The 17077-nt window shown below is 53.4% G+C and overlaps 24 non-coding genes and 1 pseudogene across 24 annotated transcripts; all 25 read left to right on the top strand.

Moving 5' to 3' along the window:
- The first annotated feature begins 52 nt into the window (after positions 1 to 52).
- On the top strand, positions 53 to 171 carry LOC144131235 (5S ribosomal RNA). The gene has a single exon (XR_013314652.1). It is a non-coding gene; the product is annotated as a 5S ribosomal RNA (ribosomal RNA).
- A 563-nt stretch (positions 172 to 734) lies between these two features.
- Positions 735 to 853, top strand: LOC144130987 (5S ribosomal RNA). The gene has a single exon (XR_013314411.1). It is a non-coding gene; the product is annotated as a 5S ribosomal RNA (ribosomal RNA).
- A 563-nt stretch (positions 854 to 1416) lies between these two features.
- LOC144130985 (5S ribosomal RNA) lies at positions 1417 to 1535 on the top strand. Its single transcript, XR_013314409.1, has one exon. It is a non-coding gene; the product is annotated as a 5S ribosomal RNA (ribosomal RNA).
- A 564-nt stretch (positions 1536 to 2099) lies between these two features.
- On the top strand, positions 2100 to 2218 carry LOC144130557 (5S ribosomal RNA; annotated as a pseudogene).
- Positions 2219 to 2781: 563 nt separating this feature from the next.
- On the top strand, positions 2782 to 2900 carry LOC144130984 (5S ribosomal RNA). The gene has a single exon (XR_013314407.1). It is a non-coding gene; the product is annotated as a 5S ribosomal RNA (ribosomal RNA).
- Positions 2901 to 3465: 565 nt separating this feature from the next.
- Positions 3466 to 3584, top strand: LOC144130983 (5S ribosomal RNA). Its single transcript, XR_013314406.1, has one exon. It is a non-coding gene; the product is annotated as a 5S ribosomal RNA (ribosomal RNA).
- Positions 3585 to 4147: 563 nt separating this feature from the next.
- LOC144130982 (5S ribosomal RNA) lies at positions 4148 to 4266 on the top strand. The gene has a single exon (XR_013314405.1). It is a non-coding gene; the product is annotated as a 5S ribosomal RNA (ribosomal RNA).
- Positions 4267 to 4829: 563 nt separating this feature from the next.
- Positions 4830 to 4948, top strand: LOC144130981 (5S ribosomal RNA). The gene has a single exon (XR_013314404.1). It is a non-coding gene; the product is annotated as a 5S ribosomal RNA (ribosomal RNA).
- Positions 4949 to 5512: 564 nt separating this feature from the next.
- Positions 5513 to 5631, top strand: LOC144130978 (5S ribosomal RNA). The gene has a single exon (XR_013314402.1). It is a non-coding gene; the product is annotated as a 5S ribosomal RNA (ribosomal RNA).
- Positions 5632 to 6193: 562 nt separating this feature from the next.
- LOC144130977 (5S ribosomal RNA) lies at positions 6194 to 6312 on the top strand. Its single transcript, XR_013314401.1, has one exon. It is a non-coding gene; the product is annotated as a 5S ribosomal RNA (ribosomal RNA).
- A 560-nt stretch (positions 6313 to 6872) lies between these two features.
- On the top strand, positions 6873 to 6991 carry LOC144130546 (5S ribosomal RNA). Its single transcript, XR_013314156.1, has one exon. It is a non-coding gene; the product is annotated as a 5S ribosomal RNA (ribosomal RNA).
- A 565-nt stretch (positions 6992 to 7556) lies between these two features.
- On the top strand, positions 7557 to 7675 carry LOC144131232 (5S ribosomal RNA). The gene has a single exon (XR_013314648.1). It is a non-coding gene; the product is annotated as a 5S ribosomal RNA (ribosomal RNA).
- Positions 7676 to 8238: 563 nt separating this feature from the next.
- LOC144130976 (5S ribosomal RNA) lies at positions 8239 to 8357 on the top strand. The gene has a single exon (XR_013314400.1). It is a non-coding gene; the product is annotated as a 5S ribosomal RNA (ribosomal RNA).
- A 564-nt stretch (positions 8358 to 8921) lies between these two features.
- LOC144130975 (5S ribosomal RNA) lies at positions 8922 to 9040 on the top strand. Its single transcript, XR_013314399.1, has one exon. It is a non-coding gene; the product is annotated as a 5S ribosomal RNA (ribosomal RNA).
- A 564-nt stretch (positions 9041 to 9604) lies between these two features.
- On the top strand, positions 9605 to 9723 carry LOC144131182 (5S ribosomal RNA). The gene has a single exon (XR_013314598.1). It is a non-coding gene; the product is annotated as a 5S ribosomal RNA (ribosomal RNA).
- A 563-nt stretch (positions 9724 to 10286) lies between these two features.
- Positions 10287 to 10405, top strand: LOC144130974 (5S ribosomal RNA). The gene has a single exon (XR_013314398.1). It is a non-coding gene; the product is annotated as a 5S ribosomal RNA (ribosomal RNA).
- Positions 10406 to 10969: 564 nt separating this feature from the next.
- LOC144130972 (5S ribosomal RNA) lies at positions 10970 to 11088 on the top strand. Its single transcript, XR_013314396.1, has one exon. It is a non-coding gene; the product is annotated as a 5S ribosomal RNA (ribosomal RNA).
- Positions 11089 to 11653: 565 nt separating this feature from the next.
- Positions 11654 to 11772, top strand: LOC144130971 (5S ribosomal RNA). The gene has a single exon (XR_013314395.1). It is a non-coding gene; the product is annotated as a 5S ribosomal RNA (ribosomal RNA).
- Positions 11773 to 12334: 562 nt separating this feature from the next.
- Positions 12335 to 12453, top strand: LOC144131189 (5S ribosomal RNA). Its single transcript, XR_013314604.1, has one exon. It is a non-coding gene; the product is annotated as a 5S ribosomal RNA (ribosomal RNA).
- A 564-nt stretch (positions 12454 to 13017) lies between these two features.
- On the top strand, positions 13018 to 13136 carry LOC144130980 (5S ribosomal RNA). Its single transcript, XR_013314403.1, has one exon. It is a non-coding gene; the product is annotated as a 5S ribosomal RNA (ribosomal RNA).
- A 563-nt stretch (positions 13137 to 13699) lies between these two features.
- Positions 13700 to 13818, top strand: LOC144130970 (5S ribosomal RNA). The gene has a single exon (XR_013314394.1). It is a non-coding gene; the product is annotated as a 5S ribosomal RNA (ribosomal RNA).
- Positions 13819 to 14381: 563 nt separating this feature from the next.
- On the top strand, positions 14382 to 14500 carry LOC144131221 (5S ribosomal RNA). The gene has a single exon (XR_013314637.1). It is a non-coding gene; the product is annotated as a 5S ribosomal RNA (ribosomal RNA).
- Positions 14501 to 15063: 563 nt separating this feature from the next.
- LOC144130969 (5S ribosomal RNA) lies at positions 15064 to 15182 on the top strand. Its single transcript, XR_013314393.1, has one exon. It is a non-coding gene; the product is annotated as a 5S ribosomal RNA (ribosomal RNA).
- A 563-nt stretch (positions 15183 to 15745) lies between these two features.
- LOC144130968 (5S ribosomal RNA) lies at positions 15746 to 15864 on the top strand. The gene has a single exon (XR_013314392.1). It is a non-coding gene; the product is annotated as a 5S ribosomal RNA (ribosomal RNA).
- A 563-nt stretch (positions 15865 to 16427) lies between these two features.
- On the top strand, positions 16428 to 16546 carry LOC144130967 (5S ribosomal RNA). The gene has a single exon (XR_013314391.1). It is a non-coding gene; the product is annotated as a 5S ribosomal RNA (ribosomal RNA).
- Positions 16547 to 17077: the final 531 nt, after the last annotated feature.

Below are 17077 nucleotides of genomic sequence, written 5' to 3'. Positions count from 1 at the left end.
ATCCGGGAGGGGCCGCACACAGTACATAAGCGCTTGAAACGCTGTGTCTCTCGCCATCGGCCATACCATGCTGAATACGCCGGTTCTCGTCCGATCACCGAAGATAACCAGCATTGGGCTCGGTCAGTACTTGGGAGGGAGACCACCTGGGAACACCGAGTGCTGATGGCACTTCTTTTGCATTTTTTTCGTCTCTATAACGCCTTTTTTTCCCTCACAGTTATATAAGTGATCCAATACGCCTCAAGCAACTCTAGGAGGTGTCGTGATTTTGTTATAAATAACAAATTCCCACTGGCAGCGTCTACATACGTGCGGACGCGAAACTCCGTGCGTGCTTGTGGCAAAACGGAAGCGACCGCTTGGCTTTCCGGCTCTCATTCTGACGTCTGCGTCGGCGTGTACAGTGCAGATTAAAATACGGCAACGCGCCGAGATAGTACGGAGGCCCAGTGTGCGCATAACAGTGCGCAGGAAAGCACAATTAGCGTTCATCGATATAGTCGACACGCATTCCCTACCCAGCCGATGCGCCAACAATACAGGCTTGCTCCCGTTGCTCTTTCGGTGCATGCCACAGTGCGTTACGATCGCCAGAACGGCTGATAAAAGCCCAGGGCACGTAATTGCTCGCTCGGCGCCTGTTGCCACACTCGACGGAAGTATCTGTGCGAAGGCTTGCATCCGGGAGGGGCCGCACACGGTACATAAGCGCTTGAAACGCTGAGTCTCTCGCCATCGGCCATACCATGCTGAATACGCCGGTTCTCGTCCGATCACCGAAGCTAAGCAGCATTGGGCTCGGTCAGTACTTGGGAGGGAGACCACCTGGGAACACCGAGTGCTGATGGCACTTCTTTTGCATTTTTTTCGTCTCTATAACGCCTTTTTTTTCCCTCACAGTTATATAAGTGATCCAATACGCCTCAAGCAACTCTAGGAGGTGTCGTGATTTTGTTATAAATAACAAATTCCCACTGGCAGCGTGTACGTACGTGCGGACGCGATTCTCCGTGCGTGCTCGTGGCAAAACGGAAGCGACCGCTTGGCTTTCCGGCTCTCATTCTGACGTCTGCGTCGGCGTGTACAGTGCAGATTAAATACGGCAACGCGCCGAGATAGCACGGAGGCCCAGTGTGCGCATAACAGTGCGCAGGAACGCACAATTAGCGTTCATCGATATAGTCGACACGCATTCCCTACCCAGCCGATGCGCCAACAATACAGGCTTGCTCCCGTTGCTCTTTCGGTGCATGCCACAGTGCGTTACGATCGCCAGAACGGCTGATAAAAGCCCAGGGCACGTAATTGCTCGCTCGGCGCCTGTTGCCACACTCGACGGAAGTATCTGTGCGAAGGTTTGCATCCGGGAGGGGCCGCACACAGTACATAAGCGCTTGAAACGCTGTGTCTCTCGCCATCGGCCATACCATGCTGAATACGCCGGTTCTCGTCCGATCACCGAAGCTAAGCAGCATTGGGCTCGGTCAGTACTTGGGAGGGAGACCACCTGGGAACACCGAGTGCTGATGGCACTTCTTTTGCATTTTTTTCGTCTCTATAACGCCTTTTTTTTTCCTCACAGTTATATAAGTGATCCAATACGCCTCAAGGAACTCTAGGAGGTGTCGTGATTTTGTTATAAATAACAAATTCCCACTGGCAGCGTACACGTACGTGCGGACGCGAAACTCCGTGCGTGCTTGTGGCAAAACGGAAGCGACCGCTTGGCTTTCCGGCTCTCATTCTGACGTGTGCGTCGGCGTGTACAGTGCAGATTAAAATACGGCAACGCGCCGAGATAGCACGGAGGCCCAGTGTGCGCATAACAGTGCGCAGGAACGCACAATTAGCGTTCATCGATATAGTCGACACGCATTCCCTACCCAGCCGATGCGCCAACAATACAGGCTTGCTCCCGTTGCTCTTTCGGTGCATGCCACAGTGCGTTACGATCGCCAGAACGGCTGATAAAAGCCCAGGGCACGTAATTGCTCGCTCGGCGCCTGTTGCCACACTCGACGGAAGTATCTGTGCGAAGGTTTGCATCCGGGAGGGGCCGCACACAGTACATAAGCGCTTGAAACGCTGAGTCTCTCGCCATCGGCCATACCATGCTGAATACGCCGGTTCTCGTCCGATCACCGAAGCTAAGCAGCATTGGGCTCGGTCAGTACTTGGGAAAGAGACCACCTGGGAACACCGAGTGCTGATGGCACTTCTTTTGCATTTTTTTCGTCTCTATAACGCCTTTTTTTTCCTCACAGTTATATAAGTGATCCAATACGCCTCAAGCAACTCTAGAAGGTGTCGTGATTTTGTTATAAATAACAAATTCCCACTGGCAGCGTACACGTACGTGCGGACGCGAAACTCCGTGCGTGCTTGTGGCAAAACGGAAGCGACCGCTTGGCTTTCCGGCTCTCATTCTGACGTGTGCGTCGGCGTGTACAGTGCAGATTAAAATACGGCAACGCGCCGAGATAGCACGGAGGCCCAGTGTGCGCATAACAGTGCGCATGAACGCACAATTAGCGTTCATCGATATAGTCGACACGCATTCCCTACCCAGTCCATGCGCCAACAATACAGGCTTGCTCCCGCTGCTCTTTCGGTACATGCCACAGTGCGTTACGATCGCCAGAACGGCTGAGAAAAGTCCAGGGCACGTAATTGCACGCTCGGCGCCTGTTGCCACACTCGACGGAAGTATCTGTGCGAAGGCTTGCATCCGGGAGGGGCCGCACACGGTACATAAGCGCTTGAAACGCTGAGTCTCTCGCCATCGGCCATACCATGCTGAATACGCCGGTTCTCGTCCGATCACCGAAGCTAAGCAGCATTGGGCTCGGTCAGTACTTGGGAGGGAGACCACCTGGGAACACCGAGTGCTGATGGCACTTCTTTTGCATTTTTTTCGTCTCTATAACGCCTTTTTTTTTCCCTCACAGTTATATAAGTGATCCAATACGCCTCAAGCAACTCTAGGAGGTGTCGTGATTTTGTTATAAATAACAAATTCCCTTTGGCAGCGTGTACGTACGTGCGGACGCGATTCTCCGTGCGTGCTCGTGGCAAAACGGAAGCGACCGCTTGGCTTTCCGGCTCTCATTCTGACGTCTGCGTCGGCGTGTACAGTGCAGATTAAAATACGGCAACGCGCCGAGATAGTACGGAGGACCAGTGTGCGCATAACAGTGCGCAGGAAAGCACAATTAGCGTTCATCGATATAGTCGACACGCATTCCCTACCCAGCCGATGCGCCAACAATACAGGCTTGCTCCCGTTGCTCTTTCGGTGCATGCCACAGTGCGTTACGATCGCCAGAACGGCTGATAAAAGCCCAGGGCACGTAATTGCTCGCTCGGCGCCTGTTGCCACACTCGACGGAAGTATCTGTGCGAAGGCTTGCATCCGGGAGGGGCCGCACACGGTACATAAGCGCTTGAAACGCTGAGTCTCTCGCCATCGGCCATACCATGCTGAATACGCCGGTTCTCGTCCGATCACCGAAGCTAAGCAGCATTGGGCTCGGTCAGTACTTGGGAGGGAGACCACCTGGGAACACCGAGTGCTGATGGCACTTCTTTTGCATTTTTTTCGTCTCTATAACGCCTTTTTTTTCCCTCACAGTTATATAAGTGATCCAATACGCCTCAAGCAACTCTAGGAGGTGTCGTGATTTTGTTATAAATAACAAATTCCCACTGGCAGCGTGTACGTACGTGCGGACGCGATTCTCCGTGCGTGCTCGTGGCAAAACGGAAGCGACCGCTTGGCTTTCCGGCTCTCATTCTGACGTCTGCGTCGGCGTGTACAGTGCAGATTAAATACGGCAACGCGCCGAGATAGCACGGAGGCCCAGTGTGCGCATAACAGTGCGCAGGAACGCACAATTAGCGTTCATCGATATAGTCGACACGCATTCCCTACCCAGCCGATGCGCCAACAATACAGGCTTGCTCCCGTTGCTCTTTCGGTGCATGCCACAGTGCGTTACGATCGCCAGAACGGCTGATAAAAGCCCAGGGCACGTAATTGCTCGCTCGGCGCCTGTTGCCACACTCGACGGAAGTATCTGTGCGAAGGTTTGCATCCGGGAGGGGCCGCACACAGTACATAAGCGCTTGAAACGCTGAGTCTCTCGCCATCGGCCATACCATGCTGAATACGCCGGTTCTCGTCCGATCACCGAAGCTAAGCAGCATTGGGCTCGGTCAGTACTTGGGAGGGAGACCACCTGGGAACACCGAGTGCTGATGGCACTTCTTTTGCATTTTTTTCGTCTCTATAACGCCTTTTTTTTTCCTCACAGTTATATAAGTGATCCAATACGCCTCAAGCAACTCTAGGAGGTGTCGTGATTTTGTTATAAATAACAAATTCCCACTGGCAGCGTGTACGTACGTGCGGACGCGAAACTCCGTGCGTGCTTGTGGCAAAACGGAAGCGACCGCTTGGCTTTCCGGCTCTCATTCTGACGTCTCCGTCGGCGTGTACAGTGCAGATTAAATACGGCAACGCGCCGAGATAGCACGGAGGCCCAGTGTGCGCATAACAGTGCGCATGAACGCACAATTAGCGTTCATCGATATGGTCGACACGCATTCCCTACCCAGTCCATGCGCCAACAATACAGGCTTGCTCCCGTTGCTCTTTCGGTGCATGCCACAGTGCGTTACGATCGCCAGAACGGCTGATAAAAGCCCAGGGCACGTAATTGCTCGCTCGGCGCCTGTTGCCACACTCGACGGAAGTATCTGTGCGAAGGTTTGCATCCGGGAGGGGCCGCACACAGTACATAAGCGCTTGAAACGCTGAGTTTCTCGCCATCGGCCATACCATGCTGAATACGCCGGTTCTCGTCCGATCACCGAAGCTAAGCAGCATTGGGCTCGGTCAGTACTTGGGAGGGAGACCACCTGGGAACACCGAGTGCTGATGGCACTTCTTTTGCATTTTTTTCGTCTCTATAACGCCTTTTTTTTTCCTCACAGTTATATAAGTGATCCAATACGCCTCAAGCAACTCTAGGAGGTGTCGTGATTTTGTTATAAATAACAAATTCCCACTGGCAGCGTACACGTACGTGCGGACGCGAAACTCCGTGCGTGCTTGTGGCAAAACGGAAGCGACCGCTTGGCTTTCCGGCTCTCATTCTGACGTGTGCGTCGGCGTGTACAGTGCAGATTAAAATACGGCAACGCGCCGAGATAGCACGGAGGCCCAGTGTGCGCATAACAGTGCGCATGAACGCACAATTAGCGTTCATCGATATAGTCGACACGCATTCCCTACCCAGTCCATGCGCCAACAATACAGGCTTGCTCCCGCTGCTCTTTCGGTACATGCCACAGTGCGTTACGATCGCCAGAACGGCTGAGAAAAGTCCAGGGCACGTAATTGCACGCTCGGCGCCTGTTGCCACACTCGACGAAAGTATCTGTGCGAAGGCTTGCATCCGGGAGGGGCCGCACACGGTACATAAGCGCTTGAAACGCTGAGTCTCTCGCCATCGGCCATACCATGCTGAATACGCCGGTTCTCGTCCGATCACCGAAGCTAAGCAGCATTGGGCTCGGTCAGTACTTGGGAGGGAGACCACCTGGGAACACCGAGTGCTGATGGCACTTCTTTTGCATTTTTTTCGTCTCTATAACGCCTTTTTTTCCCTCACAGTTATATAAGTGATCCAATACGCCTCAAGAAACTCTAGGAGGTGTCGTGATTTTGTTATAAATAACAAATTCCCACTGGCAGCGTGTACGTACGTGCGGACGCGAAACTCCGTGCGTGCTTGTGGCAAAACGGAAGCGACCGCTTGGCTTTCCGGCTCTCATTCTGACGTCTCCGTCGGCGTGTACAGTGCAGATTAAATACGGCAACGCGCCGAGATAGCACGGAGGCCCAGTGTGCGCATAACAGTGCGCATGAACGCACAATTAGCGTTCATCGATATAGTCGACACGCATTCCCTACCCAGTCCATGCGCCAACAATACAGGCTTGCTCCCGCTGCTCTTTCGGTACATGCCACAGTGCGTTACGATCGCCAGAACGGCTGAGAAAAGTCCAGGGCACGTAATTGCACGCTCGGCGCCTGTTGCCACACTCGACGGAAGTATCTGTGCGAAGGCTTGTATCCGGGAGGGGCCGCACACGGTACATAAGCGCTTGAAACGCTGTGTTTCTCGCCATCGGCCATACCATGCTGAATACGCCGGTTCTCGTCCGATCACCGAAGCTAAGCAGCATTGGGCTCGGTCAGTACTTGGGAGGGAGACCACCTGGGAACACCGAGTGCTGATGGCACTTCTTTTGCATTTTTTTCGTCTCTATAACGCCTTTTTTTCCTCACAGTTTTATAAGTGATCCAATACGCCTCAAGCAACTCTAGGAGGTGTCGTGATTTTGTTATAAATAACAAATTCCCACTGGCAGCGTACACGTACGTGCGGACGCGAAACTCCGTGCGTGCTTGTGGCAAAACGGAAGCGACCGCTTGGCTTTCCGACTCTCATTCTGACGTGTGCGTCGGCGTGTACAGTGCAGATTAAAATACGGCAACGCGCCGAGATAGCACGGAGGCCCAGTGTGCGCATAACAGTGCGCAGGAACGCACAATTAGCGTTCATCGATATAGTCGACACGCATTCCCTACCCAGCCGATGCGCCAACAATACAGGCTTGCTCCCGTTGCTCTTTCGGTGCATGCCACAGTGCGTTACGATCGCCAGAACGGCTGATAAAAGCCCAGGGCACGTAATTGCTCGCTCGGCGCCTGTTGCCACACTCGACGGAAGTATCTGTGCGAAGGTTTGCATCCGGGAGGGGCCGCACACAGCACATAAGCGCTTGAAACGCTGTCTCTCGCCATCGGCCATACCATGCTGAATACGCCGGTCCTCGTCCGATCACCGAAGCTAAGCAGCATTGGGCTCAGTCAGTACTTGGGAGGGAGACCACCTGGGAACACCGAGTGCTGATGGCACTTCTTTTGCATTTTTTTTCGTCTCTATAACGCCTTTTTTTTCCCTCACAGTTATATAAGTGATCCAATACGCCTCAAGCAACTCTACGAGGTGTCGTGATTTTGTTATAAATAACAAATTCCCACTGGCAGCGTGTACGTACGTGCGGACGCGAAACTCCGTGCGTGCTTGTGGCAAAACGGAAGCGACCGCTTGGCTTTCCGGCTCTCATTCTGACGTCTCCGTCGGCGTGTACAGTGCAGATTAAAATACGGCAACGCGCCGAGATAGCACGGAGGCCCAGTGTGCGCATAACAGTGCGCATGAACGCACAATTAGCGTTCATCGATATAGTCGACACGCATTCCCTACCCAGTCCATGCGCCAACAATACAGGCTTGCTCCCGTTGCTCTTTCGGTGCATGCCACAGTGCGTTACGATCGCCAGAACGGCTGATAAAAGCCCAGGGCACGTAATTGCACGCTCGGCGCCTGTTGCCACACTCGACGGAAGTATCTGTGCGAAGGCTTGCATCCGGGAGGGGCCGCACACGGTACATAAGCGCTTGAAACGCTGAGTCTCTCGCCATCGGCCATACCATGCTGAATACGCCGGTTCTCGTCCGATCACCGAAGCTAAGCAGCATTGGGTTCGGTCAGTACTTGGGAGGGAGACCACTTGGGAACACCGAGTGCTGATGGCACTTCTTTTGCATTTTTTTCGTCTCTGTAACGCCTTTTTTTTCCCTCACAGTTATATAAGTGATCCAATACGCCTCAAGCAACTCTAGGAGGTGTCGTGATTTTGTTATAAATAACAAATTCCCACTGGCAGCGTGTACGTACGTGCGGACGCGAAACTCCGTGCGTGCTTGTGGCAAAACGGAAGCGACCGCTTGGCTTTCCGGCTCTCATTCTGACGTCTCCGTCGGCGTGTACAGTGCAGATTAAATACGGCAACGCGCCGAGATAGCACGGAGGCCCAGTGTGCGCATAACAGTGCGCATGAACGCACAATTAGCGTTCATCGATATGGTCGACACGCATTCCCTACCCAGTCCATGCGCCAACAATACAGGCTTGCTCCCGTTGCTCTTTCGGTGCATGCCACAGTGCGTTACGATCGCCAGAACGGCTGATAAAAGCCCAGGGCACGTAATTGCTCGCTCGGCGCCTGTTGCCACACTCGACGGAAGTATCTGTGCGAAGGTTTGCATCCGGGAGAGGCCGCACACAGTACATAAGCGCTTGAATCGCTCAGTCTCTCGCCATCGGCCATACCATGCTGAATACGCCGGTTCTCGTCCGATCACCGAAGCTAAGCAGCATTGGGCTCGGTCAGTACTTGGGAGGGAGACCACCTGGGAACACCGAGTGCTGATGGCACTTCTTTTGCATTTTTTTCGTCTCTATAACGCCTTTTTTTTTCCTCACAGTTATATAAGTGATCCAATACGCCTCAAGCAACTCTAGGAGGTGTCGTGATTTTGTTATAAATAACAAATTCCCACTGGCAGCGTACACGTACGTGCGGACGCGAAACTCCGTGCGTGCTTGTGGCAAAACGGAAGCGACCGCTTGGCTTTCCGGCTCTCATTCTGACGTGTGCGTCGGCGTGTACAGTGCAGATTAAAATACGGCAACGCGCCGAGATAGCACGGAGGCCCAGTGTGCGCATAACAGTGCGCATGAACGCACAATTAGCGTTCATCGATATAGTCGACACGCATTCCCTACCCAGTCCATGCGCCAACAATACAGGCTTGCTCCCGCTGCTCTTTCGGTACATGCCACAGTGCGTTACGATCGCCAGAACGGCTGATAAAAGCCCAGGGCACGTAATTGCTCGCTCGGCGCCTGTTGCCACACTCGACGGAAGTATCTGTGCGAAGGTTTGCATCCGGGAGGGGCCGCACACAGTACATAAGCGCTTGAAACGCTGAGTCTCTCGCCATCGGCCATACCATGCTGAATACGCCGGTTCTCGTCCGATCACCGAAGCTAAGCAGCATTGGGCTCGGTCAGTACTTGGGAGGGAGACCACCTGGGAACACCGAGTGCTGATGGCACTTCTTTTGCATTTTTTTTCGTCTCTATAACGCCTTTTTTTCCCTCACAGTTATATAAGTGATCCAATACGCCTCAAGCAACTCTACGAGGTGTCGTGATTTTGTTATAAATAACAAATTCCCACTGGCAGCGTGTACGTACGTGCGGACGCGAAACTCCGTGCGTGCTTGTGGCAAAACGGAAGCGACCGCTTGGCTTTCCGGCTCTCATTCTGACGTCTCCGTCGGCGTGTACAGTGCAGATTAAAATACGGCAACGCGCCGAGATAGCACGGAGGCCCAGTGTGCGCATAACAGTGCGCATGAACGCACAATTAGCGTTCATCGATATAGTCGACACGCATTCCCTACCCAGTCCATGCGCCAACAATACAGGCTTGCTCCCGTTGCTCTTTCGGTGCATGCCACAGTGCGTTACGATCGCCAGAACGGCTGATAAAAGCCCAGGGCACGTAATTGCACGCTCGGCGCCTGTTGCCACACTCGACGGAAGTATCTGTGCGAAGGCTTGCATCCGGGAGGGGCCGCACACGGTACATAAGCGCTTGAAACGCTGAGTCTCTCGCCATCGGCCATACCATGCTGAATACGCCGGTTCTCGTCCGATCACCGAAGCTAAGCAGCATTGGGTTCGGTCAGTACTTGGGAGGGAGACCACCTGGGAACACCGAGTGCTGATGGCACTTCTTTTGCATTTTTTTCGTCTCTGTAACGCCTTTTTTTTCCCTCACAGTTATATAAGTGATCCAATACGCCTCAAGCAACTCTAGGAGGTGTCGTGATTTTGTTATAAATAACAAATTCCCACTGGCAGCGTGTACGTACGTGCGGACGCGAAACTCCGTGCGTGCTTGTGGCAAAACGGAAGCGACCGCTTGGCTTTCCGGCTCTCATTCTGACGTCTCCGTCGGCGTGTACAGTGCAGATTAAATACGGCAACGCGCCGAGATAGCACGGAGGCCCAGTGTGCGCATAACAGTGCGCATGAACGCACAATTAGCGTTCATCGATATGGTCGACACGCATTCCCTACCCAGTCCATGCGCCAACAATACAGGCTTGCTCCCGTTGCTCTTTCGGTGCATGCCACAGTGCGTTACGATCGCCAGAACGGCTGATAAAAGCCCAGGGCACGTAATTGCTCGCTCGGCGCCTGTTGCCACACTCGACGGAAGTATCTGTGCGAAGGTTTGCATCCGGGAGAGGCCGCACACAGTACATAAGCGCTTGAATCGCTCAGTCTCTCGCCATCGGCCATACCATGCTGAATACGCCGGTTCTCGTCCGATCACCGAAGCTAAGCAGCATTGGGCTCGGTCAGTACTTGGGAGGGAGACCACCTGGGAACACCGAGTGCTGATGGCACTTCTTTTGCATTTTTTTCGTCTCTATAACGCCTTTTTTTTTCCTCACAGTTATATAAGTGATCCAATACGCCTCAAGCAACTCTAGGAGGTGTCGTGATTTTGTTATAAATAACAAATTCCCACTGGCAGCGTACACGTACGTGCGGACGCGAAACTCCGTGCGTGCTTGTGGCAAAACGGAAGCGACCGCTTGGCTTTCCGGCTCTCATTCTGACGTGTGCGTCGGCGTGTACAGTGCAGATTAAAATACGGCAACGCGCCGAGATAGCACGGAGGCCCAGTGTGCGCATAACAGTGCGCATGAACGCACAATTAGCGTTCATCGATATAGTCGACACGCATTCCCTACCCAGTCCATGCGCCAACAATACAGGCTTGCTCCCGCTGCTCTTTCGGTACATGCCACAGTGCGTTACGATCGCCAGAACGGCTGATAAAAGCCCAGGGCACGTAATTGCTCGCTCGGCGCCTGTTGCCACACTCGACGGAAGTATCTGTGCGAAGGTTTGCATCCGGGAGGGGCCGCACACAGTACATAAGCGCTTGAAACGCTGAGTCTCTCGCCATCGGCCATACCATGCTGAATACGCCGGTTCTCGTCCGATCACCGAAGCTAAGCAGCATTGGGCTCGGTCAGTACTTGGGAGGGAGACCACCTGGGAACACCGAGTGCTGATGGCACTTCTTTTGCATTTTTTTCGCATCTATAACGCCTTTTTTTTTTCCTCACAGTTATATAAGTGATCCAATACGCCTCAAGCAACTCTAGGAGGTGTCGTGATTTTGTTATAAATAACAAATTCCCACTGGCAGCGTACACGTACGTGCGGACGCGAAACTCCGTGCGTGCTTGTGGCAAAACGGAAGCGACCGCTTGGCTTTCCGGCTCTCATTCTGACGTGTGCGTCGGCGTGTACAGTGCAGATTAAAATACGGCAACGCGCCGAGATAGCACGGAGGCCCAGTGTGCGCATAACAGTGCGCATGAACGCACAATTAGCGTTCATCGATATAGTCGACACGCATTCCCTACCCAGTCCATGCGCCAACAATACAGGCTTGCTCCCGCTGCTCTTTCGGTACATGCCACAGTGCGTTACGATCGCCAGAACGGCTGAGAAAAGTCCAGGGCACGTAATTGCACGCTCGGCGCCTGTTGCCACACTCGACGGAAGTATCTGTGCGAAGGCTTGCATCCGGGAGGGGCCGCACACGGTACATAAGCGCTTGAAACGCTGAGTCTCTCGCCATCGGCCATACCATGCTGAATACGCCGGTTCTCGTCCGATCACCGAAGCTAAGCAGCATTGGGCTCGGTCAGTACTTGGGAGGGAGACCACCTGGGAACACCGAGTGCTGATGGCACTTCTTTTGCATTTTTTTCGTCTCTATAACGCCTTTTTTTCCCTCACAGTTATATAAGTGATCCAATACGCCTCAAGCAACTCTAGGAGGTGTCGTGATTTTGTTATAAATAACAAATTCCCACTGGCAGCGTGTACGTACGTGCGGACGCGAAACTCCGTGCGTGCTTGTGGCAAAACGGAAGCGACCGCTTGGCTTTCCGGCTCTCATTCTGACGTCTCCGTCGGCGTGTACAGTGCAGATTAAATACGGCAACGCGCCGAGATAGCACGGAGGCCCAGTGTGCGCATAACAGTGCGCATGAACGCACAATTAGCGTTCATCGATATAGTCGACACGCATTCCCTACCCAGTCCATGCGCCAACAATACAGGCTTGCTCCCGCTGCTCTTTCGGTACATGCCACAGTGCGTTACGATCGCCAGAACGGCTGAGAAAAGTCCAGGGCACGTAATTGCTCGCTCGGCGCCTGTTGCCACACTCGACGGAAGTATCTGTGCGAAGGTTTGCATCCGGGAGGGGCCGCACACAGTACATAAGCGCTTGAAACGCTGTGTCTCTCGCCATCGGCCATACCATGCTGAATACGCCGGTTCTCGTCCGATCACCGAAGCTAACCAGCATTGGGCTCGGTCAGTACTTGGGAGGGAGACCACCTGGGAACACCGAGTGCTGATGGCACTTCTTTTGCATTTTTTTCGTCTCTATAACGCCTTTTTTTTCCCTCACAGTTATATAAGTGATCCAATACGCCTCAAGCAACTCTAGGAGGTGTCGTGATTTTGTTATAAATAACAAATTCCCACTGGCAGCGTCTACATACGTGCGGACGCGAAACTCCGTGCGTGCTTGTGGCAAAACGGAAGCGACCGCTTGGCTTTCCGGCTCTCATTCTGACGTCTGCGTCGGCGTGTACAGTGCAGATTAAAATACGGCAACGCGCCGAGATAGTACGGAGGCCCAGTGTGCGCATAACAGTGCGCAGGAAAGCACAATTAGCGTTCATCGATATAGTCGACACGCATTCCCTACCCAGCCGATGCGCCAACAATACAGGCTTGCTCCCGTTGCTCTTTCGGTGCATGCCACAGTGCGTTACGATCGCCAGAACGGCTGATAAAAGCCCAGGGCACGTAATTGCTCGCTCGGCGCCTGTTGCCACACTCGACGGAAGTATCTGTGCGAAGGCTTGCATCCGGGAGGGGCCGCACACGGTACATAAGCGCTTGAAACGCTGAGTCTCTCGCCATCGGCCATACCATGCTGAATACGCCGGTTCTCGTCCGATCACCGAAGCTAAGCAGCATTGGGCTCGGTCAGTACTTGGGTGGGAGACCACCTGGGAACACCGAGTGCTGATGGCACTTCTTTTGCATTTTTTTCGTCTCTATAACGCCTTTTTTTTCCCTCACAGTTATATAAGTGATCCAATACGCCTCAAGCAACTCTAGGAGGTGTCGTGATTTTGTTATAAATAACAAATTCCCACTGGCAGCGTGTACGTACGTGCGGACGCGATTCTCCGTGCGTGCTCGTGGCAAAACGGAAGCGACCGCTTGGCTTTCCGGCTCTCATTCTGACGTCTGCGTCGGCGTGTACAGTGCAGATTAAATACGGCAACGCGCCGAGATAGCACGGAGGCCCAGTGTGCGCATAACAGTGCGCAGGAACGCACAATTAGCGTTCATCGATATAGTCGACACGCATTCCCTACCCAGCCGATGCGCCAACAATACAGGCTTGCTCCCGTTGCTCTTTCGGTGCATGCCACAGTGCGTTACGATCGCCAGAACGGCTGATAAAAGCCCAGGGCACGTAATTGCTCGCTCGGCGCCTGTTGCCACACTCGACGGAAGTATCTGTGCGAAGGTTTGCATCCGGGAGGGGCCGCACACAGTACATAAGCGCTTGAAACGCTGTGTCTCTCGCCATCGGCCATACCATGCTGAATACGCCGGTTCTCGTCCGATCACCGAAGCTAAGCAGCATTGGGCTCGGTCAGTACTTGGGAGGGAGACCACCTGGGAACACCGAGTGCTGATGGCACTTCTTTTGCATTTTTTTCGTCTCTATAACGCCTTTTTTTTCCTCACAGTTATATAAGTGATCCAATACGCCTCAAGGAACTCTAGGAGGTGTCGTGATTTTGTTATAAATAACAAATTCCCACTGGCAGCGTACACGTACGTGCGGACGCGAAACTACGTGCGTGCTTGTGGCAAAACGGAAGCGACCGCTTGGCTTTCCGGCTCTCATTCTGACGTGTGCGTCGGCGTGTACAGTGCAGATTAAAATACGGCAACGCGCCGAGATAGCACGGAGGCCCAGTGTGCGCATAACAGTGCGCAGGAACGCACAATTAGCGTTCATCGATATAGTCGACACGCATTCCCTACCCAGCCGATGCGCCAACAATACAGGCTTGCTCCCGTTGCTCTTTCGGTGCATGCCACAGTGCGTTACGATCGCCAGAACGGCTGATAAAAGCCCAGGGCACGTAATTGCTCGCTCGGCGCCTGTTGCCACACTCGACGGAAGTATCTGTGCGAAGGTTTGCATCCGGGAGGGGCCGCACACAGTACATAAGCGCTTGAAACGCTGAGTCTCTCGCCATCGGCCATACCATGCTGAATACGCCGGTTCTCGTCCGATTACCGAAGCTAAGCAGCATTGGGCTCGGTCAGTACTTGGGAGGGAGACCACCTGGGAACACCGAGTGCTGATGGCACTTCTTTTGCATTTTTTTCGTCTCTATAACGCCTTTTTTTTCCCTCACAGTTATATAAGTGATCCAATACGCCTCAAGCAACTCTAGGAGGTGTCGTGATTTTGTTATAAATAACAAATTCCCACTGGCAGCGTGTACGTACGTGCGGACGCGAAACTCCGTGCGTGCTTGTGGCAAAACGGAAGCGACCGCTTGGCTTTCCGGCTCTCATTCTGACGTCTCCGTCGGCGTGTACAGTGCAGATTAAATACGGCAACGCGCCGAGATAGCACGGAGGCCCAGTGTGCGCATAACAGTGCGCAGGAACGCACAATTAGCGTTCATCGATATAGTCGACACGCATTCCCTACCCAGCCGATGCGCCAACAATACAGGCTTGCTCCCGTTGCTCTTTCGGTGCATGCCACAGTGCGTTACGATCGCCAGAACGGCTGATAAAAGCCCAGGGCACGTAATTGCTCGCTCGGCGCCTGTTGCCACACTCGACGGAAGTATCTGTGCGAAGGTTTGCATCCGGGAGGGGCCGCACACAGTACATAAGCGCTTGAAACGCTGTGTCTCTCGCCATCGGCCATACCATGCTGAATACGCCGGTTCTCGTCCGATCACCGAAGCTAAGCAGCATTGGGCTCGGTCAGTACTTGGGAGGGAGACCACCTGGGAACACCGAGTGCTGATGGCACTTCTTTTGCATTTTTTTCGTCTCTATAACGCCTTTTTTTTCCTCACAGTTATATAAGTGATCCAATACGCCTCAAGGAACTCTAGGAGGTGTCGTGATTTTGTTATAAATAACAAATTCCCACTGGCAGCGTACACGTACGTGCGGACGCGAAACTCCGTGCGTGCTTGTGGCAAAACGGAAGCGACCGCTTGGCTTTCCGGCTCTCATTCTGACGTGTGCGTCGGCGTGTACAGTGCAGATTAAAATACGGCAACGCGCCGAGATAGCACGGAGGCCCAGTGTGCGCATAACAGTGCGCAGGAACGCACAATTAGCGTTCATCGATATAGTCGACACGCATTCCCTACCCAGCCGATGCGCCAACAATACAGGCTTGCTCCCGTTGCTCTTTCGGTGCATGCCACAGTGCGTTACGATCGCCAGAACGGCTGATAAAAGCCCAGGGCACGTAATTGCTCGCTCGGCGCCTGTTGCCACACTCGACGGAAGTATCTGTGCGAAGGTTTGCATCCGGGAGGGGCCGCACACAGTACATAAGCGCTTGAAACGCTGAGTCTCTCGCCATCGGCCATACCATGCTGAATACGCCGGTTCTCGTCCGATCACCGAAGCTAAGCAGCATTGGGCTCGGTCAGTACTTGGGAGGGAGACCACCTGGGAACACCGAGTGCTGATGGCACTTCTTTTGCATTTTTTTCGTCTCTATAACGCCTTTTTTTTCCCTCACAGTTATATAAGTGATCCAATACGCCTCAAGCAACTCTAGGAGGTGTCGTGATTTTGTTATAAATAACAAATTCCCACTGGCAGCGTGTACGTACGTGCGGACGCGAAACTCCGTGCGTGCTTGTGGCAAAACGGAAGCGACCGCTTGGCTTTCCGGCTCTCATTCTGAAGTCTCCGTCGGCGTGTACAGTGCAGATTAAATACGGCAACGCGCCGAGATAGCACGGAGGCCCAGTGTGCGCATAACAGTGCGCATGAACGCACAATTAGCGTTCATCGATATGGTCGACACGCATTCCCTACCCAGTCCATGCGCCAACAATACAGGCTTGCTCCCGTTGCTCTTTCGGTGCATGCCACAGTGCGTTACGATCGCCAGAACGGCTGATAAAAGCCCAGGGCACGTAATTGCTCGCTCGGCGCCTGTTGCCACACTCGACGGAAGTATCTGTGCGAAGGTTTGCATCCGGGAGGGGCCGCACACAGTACATAAGCGCTTGAAACGCTGAGTCTCTCGCCATCGGCCATACCATGCTGAATACGCCGGTTCTCGTCCGATCACCGAAGCTAAGCAGCATTGGGCTCGGTCAGTACTTGGGAGGGAGACCACCTGGGAACACCGAGTGCTGATGGCACTTCTTTTGCATTTTTTTCGTCTCTATAACGCCTTTTTTTTTCCTCACAGTTATATAAGTGATCCAATACGCCTCAAGCAACTCTAGGAGGTGTCGTGATTTTGTTATAAATAACAAATTCCCACTGGCAGCGTACACGTACGTGCGGACGCGAAACTCCGTGCGTGCTTGTGGCAAAACGGAAGCGACCGCTTGGCTTTCCGGCTCTCATTCTGACGTGTGCGTCGGCGTGTACAGTGCAGATTAAAATACGGCAACGCGCCGAGATAGCACGGAGGCCCAGTGTGCGCATAACAGTGCGCATGAACGCACAATTAGCGTTCATCGATATAGTCGACACGCATTCCCTACCCAGTCCATGCGCCAACAATACAGGCTTGCTCCCGCTGCTCTTTCGGTACATGCCACAGTGCGTTACGATCGCCAGAACGGCTGAGAAAATTCCAGGGCACGTAATTGCACGCTCGGCGCCTGTTGCCACACTCGACGGAAGTATCTGTGCGAAGGCTTGCATCCGGGAGGGGCCGCACA

The sequence above is a fragment of the Amblyomma americanum genome, chromosome 4, assembly GCF_052857255.1.
Source record: "Amblyomma americanum isolate KBUSLIRL-KWMA chromosome 4, ASM5285725v1, whole genome shotgun sequence".
NCBI lineage: Eukaryota > Metazoa > Arthropoda > Arachnida > Ixodida > Ixodidae > Amblyomma > Amblyomma americanum.
This window is presented reverse-complemented; position numbering and strand designations above follow the sequence as displayed.